The sequence below is a fragment of the Podarcis vaucheri genome (assembly GCF_965113315.1).
Source record: "Podarcis vaucheri genome assembly, chromosome: 6".
NCBI lineage: Eukaryota > Metazoa > Chordata > Lepidosauria > Squamata > Lacertidae > Podarcis > Podarcis vaucheri.
Window position 1 is genome coordinate 93446803 of NC_138764.1, and position 20716 is coordinate 93467518.

The 20716-nt window shown below is 46.0% G+C and overlaps 2 long non-coding RNA genes across 2 annotated transcripts; one reads left to right on the plus strand and one right to left on the minus strand.

The window, feature by feature from the left end:
• The first annotated feature begins 20 nt into the window (after positions 1-20).
• Positions 21-2709, plus strand: LOC309534452. Its single transcript, XR_014220739.1, has 3 exons — positions 21-251; positions 918-1001; positions 1470-2709. It is a non-coding gene; the product is annotated as an uncharacterized lncRNA (long non-coding RNA).
• An 872-nt stretch (positions 2710-3581) lies between these two features.
• On the minus strand, positions 3582-20007 carry LOC309534439. The gene is made up of 3 exons (XR_014220726.1): positions 19492-20007; positions 19255-19370; positions 3582-4892 (listed from the first exon to the last, which is right to left on the minus strand). It is a non-coding gene; the product is annotated as an uncharacterized lncRNA (long non-coding RNA).
• Between the last annotated feature and the right edge of the window lie 709 nt (positions 20008-20716).

Consider the following 20716-nt stretch of genomic DNA (forward strand, 5'->3'; position numbering starts at 1 on the left):
TCGGTCACGCCCAGCCCTGGCCGAGTCCCTCCGCCGACTTCCCCACCCCCAGCAGAAATTATTTGCGGTCTCCCCCCACGCCACCATTCACAGACCAAAATCGCTTTCAAAGAGGATTAGAAGAGAAATTCGTGGAAGGCGAGGGCTGCTGGCCACGATGGTTTTGCGCATTGTCAGCGGCCGGTTATTTTATTTTATTTATGATAATTACATTTATAGCCCAGCTTTTCCCCCGAAGAGCTCAAAGATAAGTGAGCTTGGAAATATGGGGCCCTGAGCAAGGACAAAATTAGGAGCCCTTCCCCACTAAATATTTCTTATTTTCACAAAATTTCCCCTTTTTTTGTACGATTGCTTTTTATGGGTGTTCTCAGTTGGTATCCATATAAATATGGTAAAGGGACCCCTGACCATTAGGTACAGTCGTGGCCGACTCTGGGGTTGCGGCACTCATCTCGCTTTATTGGCCGAGGGAGCCGGCGTACAGCTTCCGGGTCATGTGGCCAGCATGACTAAGCCGCTTCTGGCGAACCAGAGCAGGGCACGGAAACGCCGTTTACCTTCCCGGCGGAGCAGTACCTATTTATCTACTTGCAGTTTGACATGCTTTCGAACTGCTAGGTTGGCAGGAGCTAGGACAGAGCAATGGGAGCTCACCCCATTGCGGGGATTTGAACCACCGACCTTCTGATTGGCAAGTCCTAGGCTCTGGTTTAACCCACAAAGCCATTATTATTACTATTTTGCGCACTGCCACTCTCAAATTCAGATTCCTTACTGCCATAGCTTTGGGCACAGAGCAAAATCAGGCCTCTGCAATCACTTCCAGATCACTTCTTTATTGAGCGTTCGTTCCGATTTGTTTGCAGGACAGTTAGATGGTGTTCCAGTGCGTTTCCCTGTCACTTTCCTTACAGTAAGAAGTCTGATCTTTTGGAGATGCAGGTTTCTTGAGCAAGAACCTCCCAGTCAACTATTGATGCTGCAACCTGAATTTGCAGGTATGTGATTGAATCCCACCTGCCTTACCTGAATGAGGCAAGAGGGGTATCAACCGTGACCTCACTCAGTGGCTGTTGGAACATAAGGAACAGGCTTCGCCATCAAGGAAAGCCTTTGTAACCCTCATAGCAAACTCGTGGTCTCTTGCCAGGGCCAAGTGCAAAGCAGTCTAATACGTATTTTGGTGCCCAAGGCAAAGAAACCACTCCTGTGCGTACCCGAAGCAAAAATATAATGAGGAACTGTTTGTGTTCTTTAGAAGTGCCCAAAATATATTGCCTGTAGCAGCTGCCTCCCTCTGCCTGATGGGGCAAGTCCCTGGCATGTGTATGATTTCAGGATCCATTGGGAGGCGTTGCCACAGACGCTGTGTGTGATAAGAGTCGAATTCTGCACATGATGATAAGGTCTGAGGGAGACAGCATCCGTATCGATGTGTTCCCTGATACCACCATCTTTCTAACCAGGGGACCGTGCAAGCACAGCTTTAAAAATGGGGGCAGATTTGCAGGAGAGCCGCCACCGCCGATACAGCTGCTGGCACCGTTTTTGTGTCCTCTGGGCTGAAAACAAGCAGGCTCCAGGGTCGTGTGAATCAGCCCTCGTGAGTGTTGAGGCAAGCCATGCTGTGAGTTTGCCCAAGGGAAGGGCTTTTCAGCTGAGCATCACCCTGGCCAAGTGGCATGCCCTTTGGGCTTGGAAGCCAGCCATCTCTCAACTGCCAAGAAAACCTCCTCCCCTCCTGCTTCACTTTCCTGCCATTGCATGCCTTTCCCACCAAGGCTGCTTTGAGAGACCCACTATTCAATAGTTTTGTATCTCCCAGAAGGAGCGTTTCTGCAGCCAGCTGGGGCCTGAGGACAATAAGCGAGAGAAGTGGTGTTTTCTGCCAGGGGCATAAGCCTTAGACAAGAGTTTCTCTTAATATATTAATTAGTGTTTTGGAGGGGATGTTGTGGTTTGTTTGTGTTTCCAGGGAACTGGGGCAAGTGGAGCCTGGTATCTGCCAGTCCCCCCCCCCCAAAAAAAAATATTTTTTTCTGAAAGCAACAGCTTCCTGAAGCTATAGGAGACTGGGGGACATCTGGGCAAATATGCTGTTTATTAGCCAAGTAGCATGATGACCGCTTCTATAAGAGGCAGTATTTGTCAGGCAGTATTGGTAGTTATCGCCAGCCAACCCTTTAAATGTGTAGCAGGAACCCCCCCCCCATCATTCAGTTTGTACAAACTTCACACACACTCACACTCACACACGACATACGCTACACTTCTGTTATAAATTCATAGAAAATCAACCATACATTGGATTTGCACTGTTCCACTTTTATTTTACTCCATGAAGGAAGGACTACAAAATGGGGAAGGTTTGATACAGGGCAGCCATAATCCCTTGAGCATACCAGCACATACACAGGAGCCCTGCCCAGTTGCTATGCCAACCCTGATGGTCCCAGACAGAAGACCATCAAGATCACAAAGAACTTTCATATGGGAGTGGATTCAGCATGGACTGGAACAAAGGACAATAATCAGCTCTTCCCTCTGGGGGCAGGAAACTGCAAACTCCCCTCTGTCACCTGGAAAGTACTCATGGGGAGGGGGAAAGGGGGAACCAGCCAGGTGACAGGACACTCAGGTTACCACCACAACTCCTCCCTCAACCCCTCCTTTCTGTGATGTATGTATGATGTTTCTGGGGGTGGTCTTGATCAGTGGCGTAGCATGGGTTGTCAGCACCCGGGGCAAGGCAAGTAATTTGCGCTCCCTAACCCGTGGATTTGCGCCCCCTAACACTAACCCCCAGATGTTGCGCCCGGTGCGGCCGCCCCCCCCTGCACCCCCCACGCTACGCCACTGGTCTTGATCTACAGGATGGGAATTTCAAAAGTCTTTATAAGACCTTGCACACCATTTTTTCTTTGTCTTTCCTCTCTCCTGCAAGTGAGGGGAACACCCTGTTGCAACAGTTCAATAAAGGCCAAGCCTACAGGCTGCTGTTTTGCTCCAAGTTATCCTGGTTGGTGTCTTTGTTTTTGTCCAAGGGAGCCCTCGGATTTTTCCGTTAACAAATGCACACTAGTCAAGATGAGTTAATGTAGATTACTAGTTTTGGGTGGGTGAGGGAGGAATGAAGGAAATCAAACCCACAACAAAAACTTCATGGGGGAAACAACTAAGTTGGGGTGTGTGTAATTCTATAAAATAACATGCATCTTCAACGGTAGAACACAAAATTTATGGCCACAAGTACTGTATTTTTTTAAAAAGTGATGCATCACTGGAATGAACAAACCTAAAACCTTTTGTACATAAGAAACATTATGCACATTTATGTGTTTGCCCGTGAGCAAGCACACATTATGTATGTTATGTCGCATTTAAACCATGCATCGGTCTCCAGTGATCTAGGATCATGGTCATCACAATTTCAAATGTGCATATATTGAAAACAATTTCCTATTTCTCAGCCTGCTGCTTTACTGTATGTGTAACTTACTCTAAGCTTCCAGCCTTCATTGCTTATATTGCCTGCACCCTCTCTATTGTAAGCTCTTTATCTGTAGATGGAGGGGCGGTCTACTCATTTGGTATCTCACCCCCAGTTCCTTTGATTCTTTGATGTCTTAATGTTTCATTACCCCCAGGCTATCACCTAATGCAGGAGGCTAGTCCTGGCTTAATTAGCTGTTGACACGTGCTGATTCCAGATGATTAGCAGTGTCTAATACACAGTTTAAATACCCACAGGTCTAGCACATTTTTAACACTCTAAGCATTAGTTAAATTCTGTCACTAGCTAGATCCAGGAATCTCGAGGAAAGTTATGACAGGATTCACTTCTTAGGCTCTCTCATTGTGCTTTGTTCCTGGTTAATGTCTGCAGTGTGGTATAGACCACAAAGGAGAAATCATGCGCACATTTCTAGCCAACATTTTGTGATTTTATGTTTGTATCATATATCTGCAGTAAGCACAAACCAATTTATGTGCCGTTACGAAAAAGCCCTTAGAGTTCTAGCATGGAAGGTACAGATGTATTACACTTTTGCTTAACTGGGCAGTGTTTTTTCCATCGAAAGAAGCAAAATCTTAACATCAGCTCTGACCAGCTTAACCCCAAATGCTGTAACCTTTTCTCATAGGGAGGTTGCTCAGTCTCCTTGATCACTTTGGCTGCCCTTTTAAGGGGTTGAAGTCCAAAACAGCTCCAAAAATGGTGACGGCTGTTCCGTCGGGACCTGGTGTGCAACACAGCAGCCCTGTAACTCTGGCAGGAACAGAAAACTCAGCATCAGCAGATCTCCTTAAATTTATTCAAAATATTCCCAACAAAATATGCACAGTGTTCTCGGCTTGGGCCCACTGCAACTGGGGCAGGATCCAGCCCAGGCTCTGCTTCTCCTCTTACAAATCTCAAACCGGGCGTTGTTGTGCAACAACGGCGAACAAATAAACATGCTGAGAAGCTTAGTAAGCCCCACCATGGTGGCTGGCTGGAAATATGAACAGTATTGGGGGAAGCTAATGCTTTCCAGAGGCATTTGGGCATTATATGTTTTCATACTTCCAGTTGGACTGCTTTGACCTTGGCGTTGGGTAGGCAATTCTAGGCAACTCTCGCATGACCTCGTGTGCCAGCATATTATCACTGAGCTGAATCGAGGCTGACGCTTGAACGGGAGATGTTTTGGCCGCCTCCAAAACACTCTATTACCACCTGACGCCGCTTTTGATGGACAAATCGAACTGAACAGAAATTCAGAGCTTGCTTTCTCCCTTTCTTTCCTCTCTGCCAAGACAGCCTCGTTTAAAAGATAGCTTGCTTGATTGATAGATTGACTGTCACCGACTAGAGTCATGACGCTAAATGGGTCCCTGTGTCGCTGCTTTTTAATCATAAAAAAAGAAATGAAAAATATCTCTAGGGAAAGAAGAATAAATGCATTTCCTCATTTATATCTCATATTGGCAATGAGCAAGAAACAAAATGTTGACGAAAGGTTGAATGTGGAGCAATTTTCCACTGTTCAAATAAAGGAAAACAGCTAGTGTCATAATTCATACCCGACGTTTTCTGCTGGAGAGAAGAGGGGCGGATGCCAAAATATAATGACTTTGATAGTTTAATACTCATTCGGCTGTCTAAGCTACAGGCTGAGTTTAATGGGGCTTTTGAAGCAGAAAAATAGGCAGACATCTGTATGTGAAAAATCGATTTGGACATGCTATATAAAACGAAGCATTTTGTTGAAGATTATCCGCCTCTTGACTGGGTATCCTGGATTTGCTATTAAAAAATTATTCAGCACCTTAAGGTTACAACCCTAAGCTAACGTACTAGAAAGTAGGTCCTGTGGGACTTGGCAGGATTTACTTCTAGGTAAACATGCTGAGGATCACTTGGTGGAAAATAATTTTGCACTTCTTGGAAATCTGTGTGGAGAGGAAAAAAACTGTATTTTTGGTCTTTTCCTCTCCCAGAAACTTAGTGAGGTAGATATATTTATTTCAGGGGGGCTGTCTATGCGGCAAAATCTCTTCCTTGCCACAGAAAGTTTGGTAAGAATGCTGAAAATTATTTAGCACCCCTCAAAATGAGGGGTCTTTCATTCTCTGAAACAAAGTCAATTCTGTTAAACCAGTTTGTCAGATTGATTATTGAGGTAAAACTATACATCTTCGAACCCATTATTTAAACTGTGTACCCAAAATCTAGGGCACTTCTACTGCTGTTTTGGAGTGTACACACATTATTATTATTATTATTATTATTATTATTATTATTATTATTATTATTATTCCCATTTGACTGCGTTGCCCCAGCCACTCTAGGAGACTTCCAACAAATGAAAACACCAAACACAGTAAATCATCAAACATTAAAAGCTTCTCTTTCACCCACAAAGCTAGCAGTTAGCCACAATCCTCATCTACCCCACAGTTTCTTGATAATTCTGCATTTTGATACATTTCCCCCACAAACCAGTTTCAATCTGATTTGAAAATGTAAGCCACTGGTGTGGACAGACAGCAGGTGACTTGGAAGCACACCTAGGCGCACCGATGTGTACAGCAGGGTGCCAATGTGACTGGAAATGCAGTTTTGGGTTTTTCGGGGTGTGGGTGTGGAGAACCACACTGTGCTTTCAGCCAATAATGCATGCGCAGCCTTAGTTATGACACATGCTCCTAGGAAAACAGCAACAGCATGTTTTCATCCGGAGTAAGACGCAGATCGGGTCCACCACCCAGCCACAGACTCACCCCCTCCGATGAGGCTAAAGGGCACAAGAGGCAAAGAAATTCGAGAGCAGGGCTTCAGGGAAGGCTTTCCACACCCGCTACCTAGGAACCCCTTGCTTGTTGGCCAAAGAATCCCTGGGTATTGCAAGGGATTGTGGGAAGTGCTCTGTGCATCCGCTCAGAGGTCTGTTGGACCTCGCCATTGCTCTGGGAGTGAACCATGAGTGCACCTTAGAGCAGCACTGGGGAACATTTAGAGCACGGTCCACCTGTGGCTTGCAAAACGTTTTGGATCTGAATTGTGGGACTCTTTCCTTGGCTGCACAATGGACCTGTGATGTTTGAACGACAACAAACACGATGGTTCTTCCTGTTGCCTTGTCGCAGGGAGGGGAGTGCCTGCGCATATAAATGTGTGCGAAAGTGGGGAGTGTCCTTCTTTAAGGGTGGGGGTAGCCCCCTCTATATATGTTTGTTTGTTTGTGTGTGTTTGCTTTGGCCCTGTCCTCTGCTTGCACAAAGACCCTGGAAGGCTATCCCTAAGGGTATGTAGATAAACCTCCCCCAGCCCTGCCCTGGAGAATACCTAGCCCCTGCTGCTGCAAATTTTGGAGGACAACAGCTAGCGTTGGATAAGCTGTCTGTCAGGGTAAACTTTCCACCATTGTCCACCACTATCTTCTCACTGAGGACCCCAGCAAATACCTGAAAGCCCCACATTTTTGCAGCATTTTTGCAAGTGTGGCTTGAGAACCACACTCAACAGACCTTCACTAGCAGCAAAGTCGCTGGAGTGGATTGCAGGTCTCAGTTGTAGGTGGATCTGCCTGTCAGCTTCCTCCTCCATCTCAGTAAAGCCCTTGTAGACCTCTGCAGGCAGGAGGATGGCGACAAAAATAGAATTATTTGGCTCTGCCTGCCAATATCTCTGGCGCCACCTACTGTTTGCCTCCCTGCCTCCTACCCTATCAGTTCCGCCACCGGTACATAACAGTAAATACCTTGTGCTGAAATGCTCCTGCAGTCCTAAGCAACTAAATTTGGGGTTTTTAGCTGCTTTTTCCTGTCCCCCTCAAAATACCCGTTCAAAGTAAAACTAGAAAATGGAGTCTCTTTCAGAAGAAAGCACAGCATTCTCCTCTTGGAGTGTTCCCAGGCTTTAATGGGATCCATGCAGCAGAAAATAAGCACATCAACTTGAAAAATTACAGAGTAAATGGTTTTATAATAACAACAATCTTAACTTTCAAGTTCTGCGCCTGATCCTTCCCATACAATGCTTCCAATATGATCCGTGAGCCTCCATTAATTGGGCCTCACAGTCGTCAGATTTCCTTGCTACCATCCCACCCCTCCCCTTTCCCATTATTTATATTATTCTTAAAGACAAAAATCAAAGTGGTTTAAAAACCGCAGGTGTTTGGAAATGGTTGCAGTCACATGCAAGGCAGCCTGTGTGCTTTGTATTACGTGGAGCCAAAAACTTAACACACACACGCCTAAAAGGTAATTAATTTGCATGGGTCCTTTCATCGCATGGGATACCCCCAGAGGACTCTGCAAACATAACAGAAAGCTATATGGGAATTTTATGAGGAGGAAAACATCTCTTCTCTCTCCCCCAAAACCCCGACCCGCCATTTAATGCTGATATGTCTGACTGAGGGATGCCAGCTGTCCTGATAACACAACAGACCGACGGGTGAGAAGAACGCCATATCCAATTAAAACTGGAGAAGGGATTTAACTGAGGAGAATATAGCTTTCCCATCTGGAAACATGCCAGGACACCAGCGATTTGCCATTCCCTCCTTGCTGATTGTCACCGAATCCACAATCGCAGCAGATTGACTGCCTTTCAGGCTACGTCCAAGCGGCTCTAATTTAGAGGACTGCACTTCTCTGTTTCTCCTGTACTTCTGGTCCAACCTATTCCAGATGCATGGAGGGTTTCATCTGGCACCTGCCTGACCCAAGCAGCTGTAGCAGCGCAGGCCTGTGAAATTGTTGGCTCCCTATTGTGGGTGTGGGTGGAAGTCCCCAAATTTGGACGATTGCGTTTCTGACCCTACAGATATCACCATAGCTGTCAACTTTTCCCTTTTCTTGCGAGGAATCCTATTCAGAATAAGGGAATTTCCCTTTTAAAAAGGGGAACGTTGACAGCTATGGATATCACAGAAAGTTTCAGACTATACCACTTCTCTCTCCCCCCCCCCCATGTCAATGTAGGAACATAAGATTTAGGGACGGATCCACACCATACTTTTAAAGCGCACCCAACGTCAAAGTGCAAGTAGATAAATAGGTACCACTCTGGCGGGAAGGTAAATGGCGTTTCCGTGCGCTGCTCTGGTTCGCCAGAAGCGGCTTAGTCATGCTGAACACATGACCCAGAAGCTGTACGCCGGCTCCCTCGGCCAATAATGTGAGATGAGCGCCGCAACCCCAGAGTCGGTCACAACTGGACCTAATGGTCAGGGGCTCTTTACCTTTAGTCCAACAATTTAAGCACTGCATTGCATCTTAGTTAGATACACATGCCCCAGTTACTCTGTTTCTTGCCTCAAACCTGTGATTTCGGAGCAGCAAACTAATCTTGGGTTTGTTATTCTGTAGAATAGATCAAGAAACTGCCACATACAAATCCTATTGAAATGAATGGGGGCTGCTCTTATGCATAATGTCTGCAGAGGGGGAATGTCCAGTGGACCAATCTCTTAATTTCTTAAGTCAGAGCTTCCTCTTCATTGTCTTGTTACAATAATAAAAAAAATAATATTCAAGCAACCCACCCTAGTTCATGGACTCTCCTTCCTTGGAGGTTTGGGGGTTGGACTAGATGACCCTCAAGTCCCTTCCAATTCTATGATTCTGTGCATTAATCCACATCGCGGTAAGCCATAGTTAATAGCTTTCCATGCTGATCTGAGCCAAGTTGCTCCTCCCTGCTAGCGCACTGGAGAAACAAACCGTGATCCCTGGCTTAACCTTGTGTCCAAACCAGGGATTACTTCACTCAAACTATGATCTGTAAGCCAAGAACAAACTTTGGCTACAGGTTGCACTTTGTTTGGAGTGAAGCAAACCACGATTCCCAGTTCAGACATAACACTAAGCCAGGGATCATGGTTATTTCTCCCTCGTGCTAGCGGGGAGGAGCAAAACAGCCAGATCAATGTGTTCACGGCAAGCCATTAACTACGGTTTACTGTGATTTGTGAGCGAGGCCATTACAGAATAACAATAGGGGGAAAGCGAATAGGGCTTGAAGGAGACCTGGCTCAACGCATTGTGTTTACATGCTGAAAAGGACCTGAAATATTATTTACATGCTTAGCTGGAGTTTATCCCGTCTTAGACAAGTCTGGATGGCTACCTGTTATACTTGGCTTGTCCTGGTTTCAATAAGAATTTATAGACCCTAAGCCATCTGCAAAATGTCCCAGCTCTTCAAGGCCAATGTAAATGCAATGAGGGGGAACGAAACCACACAAAGGAAAGGTTAACTGCTCGCTCGCTCTCCCCTCCCCAAAGCTGGCACACTTTATAATTGCAAGAAAAAGGCCTCCTAGCCGTTGAAGTTCATCACTCATGTGCATCTCCAGGGATAATTGCAGCATTGACTTAGCACGTAAAAGAGAGCGAATTTTCCTCTTCTTCTCTTCGCCTCTTTCTTGTGCTTAAAAACACGCTGCAGGTTTTGCTGAGCATCATGAAAGCTGCCCAGTTTGTTTGAAAAGTGCTGCTTTCACCTGGCATGGGCATTAATTCCATGCATCTTACTGGGAAGCGAGAGGAAGCAAGCTTAGTGAAAGGACTAAAACTGTACATTTTGTGCAAGGAAAAAATCTCAACTGCACGTTCCTGGTTTGGAAGCAACAAGCAGAGAGAGAGAGAGTGGGGTTTCTTCTGTCCCCCCCAATCAATATTAAGAAAAGTAATTTGAAATTAAAATAGATTTGGAAACTCTAGCCTTGCTTTTATTCTGAATGACAGATCCTTCCTGCCCTTAGCTCACCACATCTCTCCAAGCTCGAAAACTGAAGCGTCTTCCACTGCAACTGAGAGGGGGAAAGATATTTGTGGTCTGGTGCCGGGAGCAAGGCGCTGGAGAGGCAGAGGAGATGTCAGTCCAGATTTGGGCTAAGCGCCATGCTCACGCTGGACAAACATCTCGCGAGGTGCTCAGAACTTCTGGGAGATGCCGCTGGCCTCACATCATCAGCCTGCGGGATCTAGCACACTGTTTATGCGCAAGCCCCAGAGAGGCTGTTACTTTTGCTGCAGATATGTTGACAACATCAAGCTGCCGTGGGTTATTCTCGGCAAGCCTGTTCAGCTTTGAGCTTTGTACCCTAAGTCTTTACTAAATTAACATACTGAATGAAGTAATCTGCGTTATGTCCAACAGATTTTGAGTTCGGACAAAACCACTCTTTGGGGTTACATTCAAGGTCTAGTTGTGCTTAGAATCTCAGAATTGTAGAGTTGGGTGGGTGTCCCTGAGGGTTGTCTAGTCCAACCCCTGGTATATTAAGCAGGATCAGGCCAAAGGGGCCATGTAGGCCAGCCCTCTCTTCTCATCATAGCTGTCAACTTACAGATTTGAAAATAAGGGATCAGCAACCAAAATAAGGGATTTTCAGAGTACAGGTATGTTCGACTTCTGAGCCCCTCTGAGCCAAAGGCAGAAAGCCCAGCCAGCAGCCAAACGAAGCGTCAAGCGGTGGTTCCCACAGCACAGCAACCCGGCAAACCACCGTCACCTCTCTGCTGGGAAGCGCTGAGCAAAGGCGAGTCCCCAGGCAACGCGGCCGATTTGATTGGCACAAGGCATGCAAGCTCCACCCCCCAGTCGTTCTTAGACTCCTTATTGGGTGAGCAACGCAGCCAAGCAACACAGTTGGAGCCTCCCTCCTCCCTGGCCGGCAGGGATTCCTTTGAAACCCGGGAAATTTAAGGGACATCATCAATAAGGGACAGCAGCGGGATACGGCGCTGGGATAAGGGACTTTCCCACCAAATAAGGGACAGTTGACAGCTCTGCTTCTCATGGTGTCAATCCCTAATGCCTAGGGGGAGCCCACAAGCAGAACACAGCTGCGATAGCCCTCTCCCACTCCTGTTATGCAGCAACTGGTATTCAAAGACACGCTGCCCCTGATGCCAGAGGTTTGACTCGTAGCCGCTGATTGTGTTCTCATCAGTTATCTTGCTGTGGTTATTTTGCATGCATTAAAGCTCTAACTGAATTGCCAAAGGCTGTAGCTGTACATGCCTTCAGTGCAAATTTAATAAATAAAGAAATACCCAACGGATTGCTGTGCTTTGCGGTGGTGGGGGCTCCTGCAGACGCCAAGCTCATTCCCACCTCCCTTTTGCCCTCCGCTTTAAGCTCCGTATTGGACTACCTTTCTTTCCCTTTTGTTTGTTTTTTTGTCCTAGCGCTTTCCCCAGGAAAACCTGCTCTTTACCGCTGAATCGGAACAAATGGCAATTTGGGTTTCCCCCGGATTGCTGTTTGCTCCAATTCAGCCATCGAAAGCTAATGAGGCTTTTCCCTCCTCTTTTTGAATCGTGTGCTGTTCAAAAACATTATACAGGAAAGAGAGAAAGAGAAGCCTTATATGAGATATTTTCCCCCTATCCCATATTTCCAGTTTAGCATTGCTGTGCTAAATCAGCTTGTGGGAGGGGATGCCATCTGGATTTAGCCTAAACATATATGCTAAGTGTAATGGGAAACTGCCTGGATGATGCAGTCCCCTTCTTGGCCAATGATGAAAGGGGGCTGTTGGTTCTTCTTTTAATGCTTTCCACTGTTCCCATCTGAACACTCAGCTAAAGTGCTTTCAGTTGAAGTGCTTCAAAAAAATACTTTTTAAAGAACTGCAATTAGAAATGATTTTTATTTTTATTTTTTGAGAAAGCCTAGTTCCTTACAAGACTCCAAAGAGCAGTTCTGATTTCAATTCATGCATTGGGCTGGATTTTTGAGGTCGGCAGCAATTTCATTTGTCTTTGCTTTCGGCTCCCCACTCCCCGTCCATAGAGAAGAATAACAATCACGAGTTGGTTTATTCCAGAGGTACGTCCAAGACCACCTCTGTTTCCTGCTTGGGGGGGCGGGAGTGGGACAGGGAAAATAGCTCCAAGTAATACATCTCTCTCGCAAGTGCTTTCCCACAGTTTAGCAAAGGATTTTGCCCTAGAGTTCATGGAAATGGATTCAGACAAATCACTTAGTTAGCGCTTCTTACACTGCAGCTTGACCACTGCAAAACTGACCCACATAGAAGATCACCACTGGAGGCCCTTTGAGGTGTTCCAGGGTCTATCTGTCTGTGATCAAGGAGGGAGACGTATTCATTAACCACACAAAGTCTCTGAGGGTAGTTCGCCTTGCTCGCTCCCTTATGAAATCATTTAAGGAGAAGATCTTCAGCAAGGTCTGTGGTCAAGAACCACTGCAGGCTGGTTGACTAGAGTGACCACCTTTTCACTTTGTAGAATTCGGCAGGGAGGAAGGTTGGGGTGGGGAGCTAGAATGAGTTGATTCCACCTATTGTTGGCTCTGGCGCCACCTGCTGTCTGCCTCCCAGTGTTCCAGCCTAATGGGTACCAGCCAGCACTGCTGACTACATCTTGCTTTGATAGACTGGTCAACATTGCTTAAGGTTGTTGACACATGGTGTTAATTGATGTTATTGCCTTTCCCCCCACCCCACCCCGCTGCTATTTTTATAAAATAGGCTTTAGCTTGCTGCTTTGTGCTGTTTAGATTTCAATCCTAATATCCATTTACTTGAGAATAAGCTCCACTGAACTCAATTTATTTCTGAGCAGCTATGCATAAGATTGCCCTGTTAGCTTTGTAATTGGCTTTTTAATGTTGCTATTGTTTGGATAGTGGTATTAGCCACCTTTTAAAGTAAAGGGGTATAAAAAATATTTTAGATGCATAAACAAAAATGGCACCCAGAGATGCTACTTCACCTCACTTCAGCTGAACAGCTGTGCCTTTCTGCACGAGAGGCAGACAATCCAGCAGGTAAAACACTGGCTGTGACTGAGAACTGCATGTTTCTTTTTATTAGATTTCACTGTATGTTGTTGTTCTTTGTTAAGTTGTGGGCGAACATGTCAGACGACACAGCGATTCTTTAAACAGCTCTTCTTTATTCAGATGCCAGAACAGAACTGGCTGAGGAGCTCAGTCAGCCTGCTTATATAGAGCTCCAGAACAATGCAACTGTTGCCATTTTCTAAAACTATCCAATCACTGAATGTCACTTTTCGATCCTTCATTTGCATACAAAACTATCCAATCACTGAACGTCACTTTTCGATCCTTCATTTGCATAACTATCTACAGTATCCCCCTGCTGGCCCAGGGTGAGAACTTCGGTACATAACATTCTTTAGTCATTTAGTCGTGTCCGACTCTTCGTGACCCCATGGACCAGAGCACAGCAGGCACTCCTATCTTCCACTGCCTCCCGCAGTTTGGTCAAACTCATGTTAGTAGCTTCGAGAACACTATCCAACCATCTCGTCCTCCATCGTCCCCTTCTCCTTGTGCCCTCCATCTTTCCCAACATCAGGGTCTTCTCAAGGGAGTCTTCTCTTCTCATGAGGTGGCCAAAGTATTGGAGCCTCAGCTTCCAGTGAGCACTCAGGGCTGATTTCCTTGAGAATAGTTAGGTTTGATCTTCTTGCAGTCCATGGGACTCTCAAGAGTCTCATCCAGCACCAGAATTAATAAGAGTATAGGATTTATTTATTCACCTGAAGAAGAGATCCCTTTGCTCGAAATGCACCCTTATCTGGACTCTCAAATAATAAATATTAGCCTGCCCCATTTTGGATTTCCCTCTTTCTGTGTGTGCTGGATCTAATTGTGCAGATTTGGTGATACTTAACCACTACTGTCCCCAACTACTCCAAAATCTTATTCCAAACTATTGCAGATATTAATATTGTGCAGCTTGAAGCGACTGTATGCATAAAAACTGACTCCTTTTGGAAATAAAACACTGTGAAGGCCCTTAAGTTGAATTCAAAGATTTACTTGCAGAACTTTCTTCAAAACGGGACAAAAACGTCAAAGATAGATGCATCCATATAATTCCATACAATATCTTGTGCCAGTCCAGCACAGGTTCATCTTCTTAGAAATAAAAGGTAATTCTATGATTCTATCATTCCAAACAAACCTAGAATCAAAGATCCTTGCATCCTCCATTTTTCTGAGGCTGTGTGCTCCTGAGTGAACTTCATTATCACATCTTATTCTCACAGAGCCTGAGAACAAAGACTTAGCCACTACTCTTCCAAGATGGCAGTTTGCAACCAAATACCTTTGTCACCTGATCTAAGGTTAAACACTCACATTTTAGCTAGCAGAAAACAACAATAATTGTTTAGTCATTTAGTCATTCCCCATTTCAGTGTCAAGGAAACAATTATACTTAACACACACAGCATTGGCAGGTTGACTTAATAATTGCTGCTTCACAGAGAATTATATATCACCAAAGGATGGTGACAAGTCTCAGAGGGAGGGCTTCAGCCTTGTTTCTGGACTGTGGCGCAGGACAAAGAAAGGCAGTGTCATGGACAAAGGGAACCTTCTTGGCTCCCTTTTAATAGTTTGATGGATGTTTTGCAAATGATGACCATCAGTCGACTCCATTGCTCCTTCCCAGCTCGAGCCGGCATCATGCAGACATACCGTTCCAGCGAAATACGTTTGGGTTTTTTTAGCAGTGCAGCTAGCCAGAAAGAGCCTGGGCTGAGCTGTGGTCCCAGGCACTGCCATTGCCAGTCTGCCTAAAGAAAGGAATTCATAGGCAATCTAGCCATCAATAATGAAACAGTAAAATAACTCTCCGTGTTTGCTCCTTGGCTGTGTTTAACCATAAAGCAGCTGTTTAAACAGATCCAAATATATTAAAAATCCAAATCTTTCTGTGGTCCTGGATCTATTGCCATGCTGTTGTTTTTCAGCTTGGTGAGAATTTCCCCTGCCTGAAATCCTGGACAGCCCCTACCAGTCAGTGCAGGCACTACTGAACTAAGAGGATGTTCAGTTTAGGAATCTCCTTCCTTGTAACTTGAAGCCATTGGGTCAAGTCCTGCCTCCCAGAGAAGGAGAAAACATCTTGCTCCATCTTCCACGGGGCAGCCCGTCAGACATTTGAAGGTGGCTATCGCATCTCCTCTCAGTCCCCTCTTGAATCATCTGTTTCCCTCCTCCTCCTGGTTCATGCCACCAGTGGGATCTGAAATGTGATCATTTGTATAAACAGAATCCCAAACCTTTCACATCCTCTTCCGTTCAGCTTGGCTGCTCGGGGCTTTCAAAGGTCATCTCTATAATTGAACAGACGCTTGGGACGAAGGGACGTCTCTTCCCACCTTGTTTAGGAACACACAGGTCCCCTTCCTGATAGACATAACAATAGGCCGTGGCAGCAAACAGCAAAAGCTGATTCTCCATTTGTAACCTAATTCACAGTGTGTAGTGGGTATGAGTTACTCGTGCGTAAGCTAGTGCCTTTCTCGGTTAATTTCCCTTGTTAAAACTTTCTGACTGCGCAGCCCCTTCTCATGGTGGCTGCCTCAGTCACTGGCAGAATCCGTCAGTGGGCGTTTCTTGAACCTCTTCCAACATAAAAGTTGTTTGACACCCAGTCTCCTCCTCCTCTCACTGCGCGGGAGTCTTCTGCGCAGGGAAGGCGTGGGTAGCGGAGGACCTGGGCTCTCCTCACTGATGTCCAGTGAAGAGTCCCTGAGCCCTCTCTCCAATTCCCCCGTCGGCCCCCCTTTATCCCTGGTGTTGCGCCGATTGGCTTCCCCCTCTACTGAGCTGTTTCTCCCCTGGCTGCCGGGTCCTTCGCCAGCATCATCTGAGAGCCTTCCCTTCGCCTCTCGCTCCGATGTCCGTTCCCTGACACAGTGCAATCCTGGACATGTCTGTTCAGAAGTAAGTTTCATTAAGTAGGGCTTATGCTTGAGTACGTGGATAGAGGATTGCAGGTTAAAGCAGGTGAAACAGATCTGGTTAGGGAAGGAATGGGAGAAACTCTGCCCCCCAAGATGTTTTTAGACTACAACTTCCATCAGCCTTGACCATTGGCCATGCTGGCAGGGACTGATGGGAACTGGAGTCCAATACCATCTGGTTCTCTACTCTTGAAATAGGATATCCCCAACTCATTCATCATTATTATGGTCTGCTTGCGTTTCAGGAGTTTTGTCCAAGTACATGGAGATAGCTGTGGGTGAAGTTTGTCCATATTCTCCCTGAAGGCAAAGTTGTGCAGTCTCCAGTTTCAAAAACATAAGGGCCCTGTGGATCAGACAGAAGCAGGACACAAGTACAACTTGTGTGTCGCTTGCAATGGACATATACTGCTCAGAGCTGGAAGTATCATACAAGTATCATACAAGTATTATAGAGTTGGAAGGGACCGCAAGGGTCATCTAGTCCAACCCCTGCAATGCAGGACTCTTTGGGCCAATGTGGGGCTCGAACCCACAGCACTTGAGATTAAGGGTCTCTTGCTCTACCAACTGAGCCAGCTCTATCAACTGCCATGGCTAATAGCTTTTAACAACAACAAAAAGAAGGGAGAGGGAATTCGTCAGACATCGAAGCACAACCGTAAAGGTTCGTTCACGTGTTGCACTAAACACAGGTACAAGCTGTCTCTACACATGTGCAAGTGTTTGTGTTTATTTCTACAGCTCCACTATTTGTGAAAACAGACACATAGACTGTACACTCATTGAATGATACACACTGTGAATGTGCTTAAAATGCCCAAGAAAGGTAAGTTGCTTTGTGGTGATAGTGCATAAGGTTTTAATTTTGTTTTCTGGTCCCCGAGAAGACTGCTATTGCTAAGTAGGATAATTGCTTTGTAGGAGACCAAGGCCACATTTACACCATACATTTAAAACCCTATGATACCACTTTAAACATTCATGACTTCTGCCAAAAGAATTCTGGGAGCTGTAGTTTGGTAAGTCTGCTGTGAGTCCCTAGGAGGCCCCTGTTCCCCTCACTGAGCTGCAATTCCCAGAGTGACTTAATAATCAATGCCTCTTCGCAGGGAACTCCAGGAATTGTAGCTTTGTGCGGGGAATAGGGATCTCCTAAAAACTTTTGGCACTCTCTGTAAACCTCAGCTTCCAGAATCCTTTGGTGGGAGCCATGACTGTTCAAAGTGCTTTAAAAGTATGGTGTGAATGTGGCCAGTTTACCAGTTTCCTGCTCTCCAGTTCCATAATTATCCATGAAAAGGTTGCAACCTGAACTCGTGATCCATTGTAAAGGTAAAGGGACCCCCAACCATTAGGTCCAGTCGTGGCCGACTCTGGGATTGTGGCGCTCATCTCGCTTTATTGTTCGAGGGAGCTGGCGTACGGCTTCCGGGTCATGTGGCCAGCATGACTAAGCCGCTTCTGGCGAACCAGAGCAGCGCACGGAAACGCCGTGTACCTTCCCGCTGGAGCGGTACCTATTTATCTACTTGCACTTAGGGGTGCTTTCAAACTGCTAGGTTGGCAGGAGCAGGGACTGAGCAACGGGAGCTCACCCCGTCGCGGGGATTCAAACCACCAACCTTGTGATCGGCAAGTCCTAGGCTCTGTGGTTTAACCCATAGCGCCACCCGCGTCCCTTGTATGGTCCTATAATATGATGCCCTATCCATTCCCCTCACTGTTTCAACAAATGGCAACCCTTGCTGTATCGGATAGCGTTCCAATCTTCAATGGCGCTGGCCGTGCCCACAGATGCCCTTTCTTTCTCATTCGGCTGTTTGCAATGCCCGCCTCTCTCATTATGCCTATGATCGCCTCCCTGCAGTGAGATGCATGTGCTGGCATCCAAGTGCACTCTCAAACACTCGCACACAAAACACCCACACGGGTAGCAGCCCCCGAAGGCAGAAGAGAAGCCTCTGTTCTCCTTCTTCCCCCTGGCAGGCCTTCTGAGCTTTCTCCTCCCCAGATCTCTTTTCAACCCCCTTCCTTTGCTGAACTGGCCTACAGAGATGGGCCTGAGCCAAAAGCAGTGGGGGACCACATTAATAGGGGCCTCGAGCAACTCTCAACGGGACAAAGAGAAAGAGAGAGATTGTTTTCACTGTGAAGCCCAAGGTTTGCCCACTAGAATAAAAGGACCACGGTCAGCTAACTCAGCTGCTGCCAAGTCTTTTTCTTTCTAGGGGTGGACAGACCTGTCAATTTTGGGTTCTTTCAGTTTTTTCATTTTTTATTTCAGCTCTCCACCCCACCCCATTACTGCATCAGTATATGAATTTCCTTTAAAAAGTCCACATGCAAATTTGTACTTTTTGTGTATATTTCTCCTGGCATACATTTTCATCTAATATACTGCATGTTGCAAATTTTCACACACACACACACACACACACACACACACACACACACACAGTATGTATTTTTGTGCACACTTTCCCCTAAAATGGGGTTTTTAAATGCATATTTTTGGCTGGAGAAAAACGGCAAAATTTAGAGAAGCACAAATTCGGACAGGTAGCTGTGTTTTGGTTTGCGTTTGGTTCATGCGTGAAGTAAATTAGGTAGGCTTGCATTCATTTCTCTCCAACCCTGGTTATTCAGTGGAATTTACTGTTTTCAAGAGCCACTTGTTTGTTTCAGTGTGACTCATAACCGAATCTGTCTTAAAACTTTCCTGTCACATCCCCTCAATTAATATATGTCCCCCTTTCCCCATAGGAGCTCAAGGCGGATTACATGGTTCTCTCCCCAATGCTTTCTTCACAACAACCCTGTGAGGCAGCTTAGGTTAAGAAATAATAACTAGCCCAAGGGCACTGAAGCTGAATGGAGAGCTCAGGTAGAGTTTCCTCAGCTCTTAATCTGATAGATCGAACCACTACTCAACATTGGCTCTACAATGAGAAGCTGGAACGCTCTGGGTTCAGACAAAACACCGTTGCTTACCTCAGCAAAGTGGACTACAACTCCTGGTATTCCAGTGAATGAGGGAGTGCCCTCCACTGTTCCAAAATCACACTTCTCTGCCCGGTTTTCTGAATGCTCCACGTCTCATTATTCCCCTGCAGGAAGACATTATTATTTTTATCCTCATCATAAATACAGCCTTGACAGGTGGAGAATATCAATTTTCGGGGAAAAGGCTCGATGCAACCTTGGGCGGAGAAGGGTGAATTATCTTACCAAGACATCGGATGGGCGAGTTAATGTTAGATCTGCAGGCAACAACATGGAATTGATTCTTCCCACTCGGGAGGCATGACTGATGCTACATTTGTTAAGCAGGGCCTGGGTGGTCCAGATGTCCATGTCTGATTTTGGCCCAACTACCGTGTGCATTGCTTTTTTTATTGTCCTCCCTCTCTCCTTCTCCCTTGTCGCACAACCCACCACTGTTGTTGGAAGATTCTCCTGGAAGGCAGTGGGAAGGACAGTGAGTTTTTTTAAGGAAGGCTGGTGAGGTGGGTGGGAGGTTAGGGTTCCATAGAAGCTTATCAGCCCCTTCTCTGTTGGGAGATACTAATGGCTACCCTTGGAGGCAGAAGCAGCTAAAGTATGCACAAGTTGTTGAACTACAACTGAGTGGCTTAGTGTGGGTTGCCAGAGCCCGGGGCTGCGCAAAGTGGGGGTGGGAAGGAGGGAAACAGATGGAGTAAACATGTAAACTTGTACATTCAACTGCCTAATGGTGTCCATGCCACCCAGTCATTCTGTTGCCTGGCAAGGTCACTTCCTGGTTCACATGGAGAAGCCATTTTCAACCGAGTCCAGCAATGGAAGTGCGTCGTGTTAAGGATAATGGTTTAATTTCCAGAAATGGGGATGTTTGCTTATGTTGAACTGCTGTGTATTTTTAACATGAGGTTTTCTCCTTTGGCAGTAGTTCTCCTGTGATTGCCTGACTGTGAGTCACATGAGAGAGGCATTCCATTCTGTTGTGATTGTTATTCAAGTAACTCTCGTTTTTTAAACTGCTTTCTGTCCCTTCTCTCTGTTGGGAGGCGAATGGCTGCTGAGAGAGGCTTCTCAGGACAAGTGTGTGCCCGTGTGATCAGTCTCAAGTGAAACAGACAGGAAGATCCCTAAACGTTAATAAGGAGATACCTGTGCAGGAGCTCTCTATAAGAACAAAGTGAAAGGGCACACTCACTGCCTACATGATTTATTGAGTCCACCCCAGACTTTTTAAAGATATTGAAGAGGATTCTGAGGTGCTGAATTCTAACCAACAAAAAACGGTTGAGCCAATCCTGTGATCCCCATCTGGAACATTCTCCCACAATCCTCCACAGGGTTTCATTTCTGAGCTGTGAAAAAGGGTTCCCCGAAAGTTCAAAATACCACTGCAATAGAAGATCAAACACCAGCATTTATCCTTCCTTAGCTGCTCTGATCTCTGCCATCTGAT